Raw genomic sequence first — 12,257 nt, 5'->3', positions numbered from 1 at the left:
TGTCCTGGAGAGCTTGCAGAGCACTGGGGAAAGGCAGGCAGAGAATTCCCTGATAGCACCTTCTCTGTGCCTGTTCACATTGCTTCGCAGAATCGCTTTTGTGCAGAAAACAGTAACACTTGTTCAGAACGAAAGAAAGCACAGAGCCCCAGATTCTATGTTGTCCTGGAGAGCTTGCAGAGCACTGGGGAAAGGCAGGCAGAGAATTCCCTGATAGCACCTTCTCTGTGCCTGTTCACATTGCTTCGCAGAATCGCTTTTGTGCAGAAAACAGTAAAACTTGTTCAGAAGGAAAGAAAGCACAGAGCCCCAGATTTTATGTTGTCCTGGAGAGCTTGCAGAGCACTGGGGAAAGGCAGGCAGAGAATTCCCTGCTAGCACCTTCTCTGTGCCTGTTCACATTGCTTTGCAGAATCGCTTTTGTGCAGAAAACAGTAAAACTTGTTCAGAACGAAAGAAAGCACAGAGCCCCAGATTCTATGTAGTCCTGGAGAGCTTGCAGAGCACTGGGGAAAGGCAGGCAGAGAATTCCTTGCTAGCACATTCTCTGTGCCTGGGAAGCAGAAGTGTTCACATTGCTTCGCAGAATCGCTTTTGTGCAGAAAACAGTAACACTTGTTCAGAAGGAAAGAAAGCACAGAGCCCCAGATTCTATGTTGTCCTGGAGAGCTTGCAGAGCACTGGGGAAAGGCAGGCAGAGAATTCCCTGCTAGCACCTCCTCTGTGCCTGGGAAGCAGAAGTGTTCACATTGCTTCGCAAGAATCGCTTTTGTGCAGAAAACACTAACACTTGTTCAGAAGGAAAGAAAGCACAGAGCCCCAGATTTTATGTTGTCCTGGAGAGCTTGCAGAGCACTGGGGAAAGGCAGGCAGAGAATTCCTTGCTAGCACCTTCTCTGTGCCTGTTCACATTGCTTCGCAGAATCGCTTTTGTGCAGAAAACAGTAACACTTGTTCAGAACGAAAGAAAGCACAGAGCCCCAGATTCTATGTTGTCCTGGAGAGCTTGCAGAGCACTGGGGAAAGGCAGGCAGAGAATTCCCTGATAGCACCTTCTCTGTGCCTGTTCACATTGCTTCGCAGAATCGCTTTTGTGCAGAAAACAGTAAAACTTGTTCAGAAGGAAAGAAAGCACAGAGCCCCAGATTTTATGTTGTCCTGGAGAGCTTGCAGAGCACTGGGGAAAGGCAGGCAGAGAATTCCCTGCTAGCACCTTCTCTGTGCCTGTTCACATTGCTTTGCAGAATCGCTTTTGTGCAGAAAACAGTAAAACTTGTTCAGAACGAAAGAAAGCACAGAGCCCCAGATTCTATGTAGTCCTGGAGAGCTTGCAGAGCACTGGGGAAAGGCAGGCAGAGAATTCCTTGCTAGCACCTTCTCTGTGCCTGGGAAGCAGAAGTGTTCACATTGCTTCGCAAGAATCGCTTTTGTGCAGAAAACACTAACACTTCTTCAGAAGGAAAGAAAGCACAGAGCCCCAGATTTTATGTTGTCCTGGAGAGCTTGCAGAGCACTGGGGAAAGGCAGGCAGAGAATTCCTTGCTAGCACATTCTCTGTGCCTGGGAAGCAGAAGTGTTCACATTGCTTCGCAGAATCGCTTTTGTGCAGAAAACAGTAACACTTGTTCAGAAGGAAAGAAAGCACAGAGCCCCAGATTCTATGTTGTCCTGGAGAGCTTGCAGAGCACTGGGGAAAGGCAGGCAGAGAATTCCCTGCTAGCACCTTCTCTGTGCCTGGGAAGCAGAAGTGTTCACATTGCTTCGCAAGAATCGCTTTTGTGCAGAAAACACTAACACTTGTTCAGAAGGAAAGAAAGCACAGAGCCCCAGATTTTATGTTGTCCTGGAGAGCTTGCAGAGCACTGGGGAAAGGCAGGCAGAGAATTCCCTGATAGCACCTTCTCTGTGCCTGTTCACATTGCTTCGCAGAATCGCTTTTGTGCAGAAAACAGTAACACTTGTTCAGAACGAAAGAAAGCACAGAGCCCCAGATTCTATGTTGTCCTGGAGAGCTTGCAGAGCACTGGGGAAAGGCAGGCAGAGAATTCCCTGATAGCACCTTCTCTGTGCCTGTTCACATTGCTTCGCAGAATCGCTTTTGTGCAGAAAACAGTAAAACTTGTTCAGAAGGAAAGAAAGCACAGAGCCCCAGATTTTATGTTGTCCTGGAGAGCTTGCAGAGCACTGGGGAAAGGCAGGCAGAGAATTCCCTGCTAGCACCTTCTCTGTGCCTGTTCACATTGCTTTGCAGAATCGCTTTTGTGCAGAAAACAGTAAAACTTGTTCAGAACGAAAGAAAGCACAGAGCCCCAGATTCTATGTAGTCCTGGAGAGCTTGCAGAGCACTGGGGAAAGGCAGGCAGAGAATTCCTTGCTAGCACATTCTCTGTGCCTGGGAAGCAGAAGTGTTCACATTGCTTCGCAGAATCGCTTTTGTGCAGAAAACAGTAACACTTGTTCAGAAGGAAAGAAAGCACAGAGCCCCAGATTCTATGTTGTCCTGGAGAGCTTGCAGAGCACTGGGGAAAGGCAGGCAGAGAATTCCCTGCTAGCACCTCCTCTGTGCCTGGGAAGCAGAAGTGTTCACATTGCTTCGCAAGAATCGCTTTTGTGCAGAAAACACTAACACTTGTTCAGAAGGAAAGAAAGCACAGAGCCCCAGATTTTATGTTGTCCTGGAGAGCTTGCAGAGCACTGGGGAAAGGCAGGCAGAGAATTCCTTGCTAGCACCTTCTCTGTGCCTGTTCACATTGCTTCGCAGAATCGCTTTTGTGCAGAAAACAGTAACACTTGTTCAGAACGAAAGAAAGCACAGAGCCCCAGATTCTATGTTGTCCTGGAGAGCTTGCAGAGCACTGGGGAAAGGCAGGCAGAGAATTCCCTGATAGCACCTTCTCTGTGCCTGTTCACATTGCTTCGCAGAATCGCTTTTGTGCAGAAAACAGTAAAACTTGTTCAGAAGGAAAGAAAGCACAGAGCCCCAGATTTTATGTTGTCCTGGAGAGCTTGCAGAGCACTGGGGAAAGGCAGGCAGAGAATTCCCTGCTAGCACCTTCTCTGTGCCTGTTCACATTGCTTTGCAGAATCGCTTTTGTGCAGAAAACAGTAAAACTTGTTCAGAACGAAAGAAAGCACAGAGCCCCAGATTCTATGTAGTCCTGGAGAGCTTGCAGAGCACTGGGGAAAGGCAGGCAGAGAATTCCTTGCTAGCACATTCTCTGTGCCTGGGAAGCAGAAGTGTTCACATTGCTTCGCAGAATCGCTTTTGTGCAGAAAACAGTAACACTTGTTCAGAAGGAAAGAAAGCACAGAGCCCCAGATTCTATGTTGTCCTGGAGAGCTTGCAGAGCACTGGGGAAAGGCAGGCAGAGAATTCCCTGCTAGCACCTCCTCTGTGCCTGGGAAGCAGAAGTGTTCACATTGCTTCGCAAGAATCGCTTTTGTGCAGAAAACACTAACACTTGTTCAGAAGGAAAGAAAGCACAGAGCCCCAGATTTTATGTTGTCCTGGAGAGCTTGCAGAGCACTGGGGAAAGGCAGGCAGAGAATTCCTTGCTAGCACCTTCTCTGTGCCTGTTCACATTGCTTCGCAGAATCGCTTTTGTGCAGAAAACAGTAACACTTGTTCAGAAGGAAAGAAAGCACAGAGCCCCAGATTCTATGTTGTCCTGGAGAGCTTGCAGAGCACTGGGGAAAGGCAGGCAGAGAATTCCCTGCTAGCACCTTCTCTGTGCCTGGGAAGCAGAAGTGTTCACATTGCTTCGCAAGAATCGCTTTTGTGCAGAAAACAGTAACACTTGTTCAGAAGGAAAGAAAGCACAGAGCCCCAGATTTTATGTTGTCCTGGAGAGCTTTTAGAGCACTGGGGAAAGGCAGGCAGAGAATTCCTTGCTAGCACCTTCTCTGTGCCTGGGAAGCAGAAGTGTTCACATTGCTTCGCAGAATCGCTTTTGTGCAGAAAACAGTAACACTTGTTCAGAAGGAAAGAAAGCACAGAGCCCCAGATTCTATGTTGTCCTGGAGAGCTTGCAGAGCACTGGGGAAAGGCAGGCAGAGAATTCCCTGATAGCACCTTCTCTGTGCCTGGGAAGCAGAAGTGTTCACATTGCTTCGCAAGAATCGCTTTTGTGCAGAAAACACTAACACTTGTTCAGAAGGAAAGAAAGCACAGAGCCCCAGATTTTATGTTGTCCTGGAGAGCTTGCAGAGCACTGGGGAAAGGCAGGCAGAGAATTCCCTGATAGCACCTTCTCTGTGCCTGTTCACATTGCTTCGCAGAATCGCTTTTGTGCAGAAAACAGTAACACTTGTTCAGAAGGAAAGAAAGCACAGAGCCCCAGATTTTATGTTGTCCTGGAGAGCTTGCAGAGCACTGGGGAAAGGCAGGCAGAGAATTCCCTGCTAGCACCTTCTCTGTGCCTGTTCACATTGCTTTGCAGAATCGCTTTTGTGCAGAAAACAGTAACACTTGTTCAGAAGGAAAGAAAGCACAGAGCCCCAGATTCTATGTAGTCCTGGAGAGCTTGCAGAGCACTGGGGAAAGGCAGGCAGAGAATTCCTTGCTAGCACATTCTCTGTGCCTGGGAAGCAGAAGTGTTCACATTGCTTCGCAGAATCGCTTTTGTGCAGAAAACAGTAACACTTGTTCAGAAGGAAAGAAAGCACAGAGCCCCAGATTTTATGTTGTCCTGGAGAGCTTGCAGAGCACTGGGGAAAGGCAGGCAGAGAAATCCTTGCTAGCACCTTCTCTGTGCCTGGGAAGCAGAAGTGTTCACATTGCTTCGCAGAATCGCTTTTGTGCAGAAAACAGTAACACTTGTTCAGAAGGAAAGAAAGCACAGAGCCCCAGATTCTATGTTGTCCTGGAGAGCTTGCAGAGCACTGGGGAAAGGCAGGCAGAGAATTCCCTGATAGCACCTTCTCTGTGCCTGTTCACATTGCTTCGCAGAATCGCTTTTGTGCAGAAAACAGTAACACTTGTTCAGAAGGAAAGAAAGCACAGAGCCCCAGATTCTATGTTGTCCTGGAGAGCTTGCAGAGCACTGGGGAAAGGCAGGCAGAGAATTCCCTGCTAGCACCTTCTCTGTGCCTGGGAAGCAGAAGTGTTCACATTGCTTCGCAAGAATCGCTTTTGTGCAGAAAACACTAACACTTGTTCAGAAGGAAAGAAAGCACAGAGCCCCAGATTTTATGTTGTCCTGGAGAGCTTGCAGAGCACTGGGGAAAGGCAGGCAGAGAATTCCTTGCTAGCACCTTCTCTGTGCCTGTTCACATTGCTTCGCAGAATCGCTTTTGTGCAGAAAACAGTAACACTTGTTCAGAACGAAAGAAAGCACAGAGCCCCAGATTCTATGTTGTCCTGGAGAGCTTTTAGAGCACTGGGGAAAGGCAGGCAGAGAATTCCTTGCTAGCACCTTCTCTGTGCCTGGGAAGCAGAAGTGTTCACATTGCTTCGCAGAATCGCTTTTGTGCAGAAAACAGTAACACTTGTTCAGAAGGAAAGAAAGCACAGAGCCCCAGATTCTATGTTGTCCTGGAGAGCTTGCAGAGCACTGGGGAAAGGCAGGCAGAGAATTCCCTGATAGCACCTTCTCTGTGCCTGTTCACATTGCTTCGCAGAATCGCTTTTGTGCAGAAAACAGTAACACTTGTTCAGAAGGAAAGAAAGCACAGAGCCCCAGATTTTATGTTGTCCTGGAGAGCTTGCAGAGCACTGGGGAAAGGCAGGCAGAGAATTCCTTGCTAGCACATTCTCTGTGCCTGGGAAGCAGAAGTGTTCACATTGCTTCGCAAGAATCGCTTTTGTGCAGAAAACACTAACACTTGTTCAGAAGGAAAGAAAGCACAGAGCCCCAGATTCTATGTTGTCCTGGAGAGCTTGCAGAGCACTGGGGAAAGGCAGGCAGAGAATTCCCTGCTAGCACCTTCTCTGTGCCTGGGAAGCAGAAGTGTTCACATTGCTTCGCAAGAATCGCTTTTGTGCAGAAAACACTAACACTTGTTCAGAAGGAAAGAAAGCACAGAGCCCCAGATTTTATGTTGTCCTGGAGAGCTTGCAGAGCACTGGGGATAGGCAGGCAGAGAATTCCCTGCTAGCACCTTCTCTGTGCCTGGGAAGCAGAAGTGTTCACATTGCTTCGCAAGAATCGCTTTTGTGCAGAAAACACTAACACTTGTTCAGAAGGAAAGAAAGCACAGAGCCCCAGATTTTATGTTGTCCTGGAGATCTTGCAGAGCACTGGGGAAAGGCAGGCAGAGAATTCCCTGCTAGCACCTTCTCTGTGCCTGGGAAGCAGAAGTGTTCACATTGCTTCGCAAGAATCGCTTTTGTGCAGAAAACAGTAACACTTGCTCAGAACGAAAGAAAGCACAGAGCCCCAGATTCTATGTTGTCCTGGAGAGCTTGCAGAGCACTGGGGAAAGGCAGGCAGAGAATTCCCTGATAGCACCTTCTCTGTGCCTGTTCACATTGCTTCGCAGAATCGCTTTTGTGCAGAAAACAGTAACACTTGTTCAGAACGAAAGAAAGCACAGAGCCCCAGATTCTATGTTGTCCTGGAGAACTTGCAGAGCACTGGGGAAAGGCAGGCAGAGAATTCCTTGCTAGCACCTTCTCTATGCCTGGGAAGCAGAAGTGTTCACATTGCTTCGCAAGAATCGCTTTTGTGCAGAAAACAGTAACACTTGCTCAGAACGAAAGAAAGCACAGAGCCCCAGATTCTATGTTGTCCTGGAGAGCTTGCAGAGCACTGGGGAAAGGCAGGCAGAGAATTCCCTGATAGCACCTTCTCTGTGCCTGTTCACATTGCTTCGCAGAATCGCTTTTGTGCAGAAAACAGTAACACTTGTTCAGAACGAAAGAAAGCACAGAGCCCCAGATTCTATGTTGTCCTGGAGAGCTTGCAGAGCACTGGGGAAAGGCAGGCAGAGAATTCCTTGCTAGCACCTTCTCTGTGCCTGGGAAGCAGAAGTGTTCACATTGCTTCGCAGAATCGCTTTTGTGCAGAAAACAGTAACACTTGTTCAGAAGGAAAGAAAGCACAGAGCCCCAGATTCTATGTTGTCCTGGAGAGCTTGCAGAGCACTGGGGAAAGGCAGGCAGAGAATTCCCTGATAGCACCTTCTCTGTGCCTGTTCACATTGCTTCGCAGAATCGCTTTTGTGCAGAAAACAGTAACACTTGTTCAGAAGGAAAGAAAGCACAGAGCCCCAGATTCTATGTTGTCCTGGAGAGCTTGCAGAGCACTGGGGAAAGGCAGGCAGAGAATTCCCTGCTAGCACCTTCTCTGTGCCTGGGAAGCAGAAGTGTTCACATTGCTTCGCAAGAATCGCTTTTGTGCAGAAAACACTAACACTTGTTCAGAAGGAAAGAAAGCACAGAGCCCCAGATTTTATGTTGTCCTGGAGAGCTTGCAGAGCACTGGGGAAAGGCAGGCAGAGAATTCCCTGATAGCACCTTCTCTGTGCCTGTTCACATTGCTTCGCAGAATCGCTTTTGTGCAGAAAACAGTAACACTTGTTCAGAAGGAAAGAAAGCACAGAGCCCCAGATTCTATGTTGTCCTGGAGAGCTTGCAGAGCACTGGGGAAAGGCAGGCAGAGAATTCCCTGCTAGCACCTTCTCTGTGCCTGGGAAGCAGAAGTGTTCACATTGCTTCGCAAGAATCGCTTTTGTGCAGAAAACACTAACACTTCTTCAGAAGGAAAGAAAGCACAGAGCCCCAGATTTTATGTTGTCCTGGAGAGCTTGCAGAGCACTGGGGAAAGGCAGGCAGAGAATTCCCTGATAGCACCTTCTCTGTGCCTGTTCACATTGCTTCGCAGAATCGCTTTTGTGCAGAAAACAGTAAAACTTGTTCAGAAGGAAAGAAAGCACAGAGCCCCAGATTTTATGTTGTCCTGGAGAGCTTGCAGAGCACTGGGGAAAGGCAGGCAGAGAATTCCCTGCTAGCACCTTCTCTGTGCCTGTTCACATTGCTTTGCAGAATCGCTTTTGTGCAGAAAACAGTAACACTTGTTCAGAACGAAAGAAAGCACAGAGCCCCAGATTCTATGTAGTCCTGGAGAGCTTGCAGAGCACTGGGGAAAGGCAGGCAGAGAATTCCTTGCTAGCACATTCTCTGTGCCTGGGAAGCAGAAGTGTTCACATTGCTTCGCAAGAATCGCTTTTGTGCAGAAAACACTAACACTTGTTCAGAAGGAAAGAAAGCACAGAGCCCCAGATTTTATGTTGTCCTGGAGAGCTTGCAGAGCACTGGGGAAAGGCAGGCAGAGAATTCCTTGCTAGCACCTTCTCTGTGCCTGTTCACATTGCTTCGCAGAATCGCTTTTGTGCAGAAAACAGTAACACTTGTTCAGAAGGAAAGAAAGCACAGAGCCCCAGATTCTATGTTGTCCTGGAGAGCTTGCAGAGCACTGGGGAAAGGCAGGCAGAGAATTCCCTGCTAGCACCTTCTCTGTGCCTGGGAAGCAGAAGTGTTCACATTGCTTCGCAAGAATCGCTTTTGTGCAGAAAACAGTAACACTTGTTCAGAAGGAAAGAAAGCACAGAGCCCCAGATTTTATGTTGTCCTGGAGAGCTTTTAGAGCACTGGGGAAAGGCAGGCAGAGAATTCCTTGCTAGCACCTTCTCTGTGCCTGGGAAGCAGAAGTGTTCACATTGCTTCGCAGAATCGCTTTTGTGCAGAAAACAGTAACACTTGTTCAGAAGGAAAGAAAGCACAGAGCCCCAGATTCTATGTTGTCCTGGAGAGCTTGCAGAGCACTGGGGAAAGGCAGGCAGAGAATTCCCTGATAGCACCTTCTCTGTGCCTGGGAAGCAGAAGTGTTCACATTGCTTCGCAAGAATCGCTTTTGTGCAGAAAACACTAACACTTGTTCAGAAGGAAAGAAAGCACAGAGCCCCAGATTTTATGTTGTCCTGGAGAGCTTGCAGAGCACTGGGGAAAGGCAGGCAGAGAATTCCCTGATAGCACCTTCTCTGTGCCTGTTCACATTGCTTCGCAGAATCGCTTTTGTGCAGAAAACAGTAACACTTGTTCAGAAGGAAAGAAAGCACAGAGCCCCAGATTTTATGTTGTCCTGGAGAGCTTGCAGAGCACTGGGGAAAGGCAGGCAGAGAATTCCCTGCTAGCACCTTCTCTGTGCCTGTTCACATTGCTTCGCAGAATCGCTTTTGTGCAGAAAACAGTAACACTTGTTCAGAAGGAAAGAAAGCACAGAGCCCCAGATTCTATGTTGTCCTGGAGAGCTTGCAGAGCACTGGGGAAAGGCAGGCAGAGAATTCCCTGATAGCACCTTCTCTGTGCCTGGGAAGCAGAAGTGTTCACATTGCTTCGCAAGAATCGCTTTTGTGCAGAAAACACTAACACTTGTTCAGAAGGAAAGAAAGCACAGAGCCCCAGATTTTATGTTGTCCTGGAGAGCTTGCAGAGCACTGGGGAAAGGCAGGCAGAGAATTCCCTGATAGCACCTTCTCTGTGCCTGTTCACATTGCTTCGCAGAATCGCTTTTGTGCAGAAAACAGTAACACTTGTTCAGAAGGAAAGAAAGCACAGAGCCCCAGATTTTATGTGGTCCTGGAGAGCTTGCAGAGCACTGGGGAAAGGCAGGCAGAGAATTCCCTGCTAGCACCTTCTCTGTGCCTGTTCACATTGCTTCGCAGAATCGCTTTTGTGCAGAAAACAGTAACACTTGTTCAGAACGAAAGAAAGCACAGAGCCCCAGATTCTATGTTGTCCTGGAGAGCTTGCAGAGCACTGGGGAAAGGCAGGCAGAGAATTCCCTGCTAGCACCTTCTCTGTGCCTGGGAAGCAGAAGTGTTCACATTGCTTCGCAAGAATCGCTTTTGTGCAGAAAACACTAACACTTCTTCAGAAGGAAAGAAAGCACAGAGCCCCAGATTTTATGTTGTCCTGGAGAGCTTGCAGAGCACTGGGGAAAGGCAGGCAGAGAATTCCTTGCTAGCACATTCTCTGTGCCTGGGAAGCAGAAGTGTTCACATTGCTTCGCAGAATCGCTTTTGTGCAGAAAACAGTAACACTTGTTCAGAAGGAAAGAAAGCACAGAGCCCCAGATTCTATGTTGTCCTGGAGAGCTTGCAGAGCACTGGGGAAAGGCAGGCAGAGAATTCCCTGCTAGCACCTTCTCTGTGCCTGGGAAGCAGAAGTGTTCACATTGCTTCGCAAGAATCGCTTTTGTGCAGAAAACACTAACACTTGTTCAGAAGGAAAGAAAGCACAGAGCCCCAGATTTTATGTTGTCCTGGAGAGCTTGCAGAGCACTGGGGAAAGGCAGGCAGAGAATTCCCTGATAGCACCTTCTCTGTGCCTGTTCACATTGCTTCGCAGAATCGCTTTTGTGCAGAAAACAGTAACACTTGTTCAGAACGAAAGAAAGCACAGAGCCCCAGATTCTATGTTGTCCTGGAGAGCTTGCAGAGCACTGGGGAAAGGCAGGCAGAGAATTCCCTGATAGCACCTTCTCTGTGCCTGTTCACATTGCTTCGCAGAATCGCTTTTGTGCAGAAAACAGTAAAACTTGTTCAGAAGGAAAGAAAGCACAGAGCCCCAGATTTTATGTTGTCCTGGAGAGCTTGCAGAGCACTGGGGAAAGGCAGGCAGAGAATTCCCTGCTAGCACCTTCTCTGTGCCTGTTCACATTGCTTTGCAGAATCGCTTTTGTGCAGAAAACAGTAACACTTGTTCAGAACGAAAGAAAGCACAGAGCCCCAGATTCTATGTAGTCCTGGAGAGCTTGCAGAGCACTGGGGAAAGGCAGGCAGAGAATTCCTTGCTAGCACATTCTCTGTGCCTGGGAAGCAGAAGTGTTCACATTGCTTCGCAGAATCGCTTTTGTGCAGAAAACAGTAACACTTGTTCAGAAGGAAAGAAAGCACAGAGCCCCAGATTCTATGTTGTCCTGGAGAGCTTGCAGAGCACTGGGGAAAGGCAGGCAGAGAATTCCCTGCTAGCACCTCCTCTGTGCCTGGGAAGCAGAAGTGTTCACATTGCTTCGCAAGAATCGCTTTTGTGCAGAAAACACTAACACTTGTTCAGAAGGAAAGAAAGCACAGAGCCCCAGATTTTATGTTGTCCTGGAGAGCTTGCAGAGCACTGGGGAAAGGCAGGCAGAGAATTCCTTGCTAGCACCTTCTCTGTGCCTGTTCACATTGCTTCGCAGAATCGCTTTTGTGCAGAAAACAGTAACACTTGTTCAGAAGGAAAGAAAGCACAGAGCCCCAGATTCTATGTTGTCCTGGAGAGCTTGCAGAGCACTGGGGAAAGGCAGGCAGAGAATTCCCTGCTAGCACCTTCTCTGTGCCTGGGAAGCAGAAGTGTTCACATTGCTTCGCAAGAATCGCTTTTGTGCAGAAAACAGTAACACTTGTTCAGAAGGAAAGAAAGCACAGAGCCCCAGATTTTATGTTGTCCTGGAGAGCTTTTAGAGCACTGGGGAAAGGCAGGCAGAGAATTCCTTGCTAGCACCTTCTCTGTGCCTGGGAAGCAGAAGTGTTCACATTGCTTCGCAGAATCGCTTTTGTGCAGAAAACAGTAACACTTGTTCAGAAGGAAAGAAAGCACAGAGCCCCAGATTCTATGTTGTCCTGGAGAGCTTGCAGAGCACTGGGGAAAGGCAGGCAGAGAATTCCCTGATAGCACCTTCTCTGTGCCTGGGAAGCAGAAGTGTTCACATTGCTTCGCAAGAATCGCTTTTGTGCAGAAAACACTAACACTTGTTCAGAAGGAAAGAAAGCACAGAGCCCCAGATTTTATGTTGTCCTGGAGAGCTTGCAGAGCACTGGGGAAAGGCAGGCAGAGAATTCCCTGATAGCACCTTCTCTGTGCCTGTTCACATTGCTTCGCAGAATCGCTTTTGTGCAGAAAACAGTAACACTTGTTCAGAAGGAAAGAAAGCACAGAGCCCCAGATTTTATGTTGTCCTGGAGAGCTTGCAGAGCACTGGGGAAAGGCAGGCAGAGAATTCCCTGCTAGCGCCTTCTCTGTGCCTGTTCACATTGCTTTGCAGAATCGCTTTTGTGCAGAAAACAGTAACACTTGTTCAGAAGGAAAGAAAGCACAGAGCCCCAGATTCTATGTAGTCCTGGAGAGCTTGCAGAGCACTGGGGAAAGGCAGGCAGAGAATTCCTTGCTAGCACATTCTCTGTGCCTGGGAAGCAGAAGTGTTCACATTGCTTCGCAGAATCGCTTTTGTGCAGAAAACAGTAACACTTGTTCAGAAGGAAAGAAAGCACAGAGC

Source organism: Strix aluco, chromosome 13, assembly GCF_031877795.1.
Source record: "Strix aluco isolate bStrAlu1 chromosome 13, bStrAlu1.hap1, whole genome shotgun sequence".
NCBI lineage: Eukaryota > Metazoa > Chordata > Aves > Strigiformes > Strigidae > Strix > Strix aluco.
The sequence above is the reverse complement of the archived record's forward strand: the minus strand, read 5'-3'. Positions refer to the sequence as shown.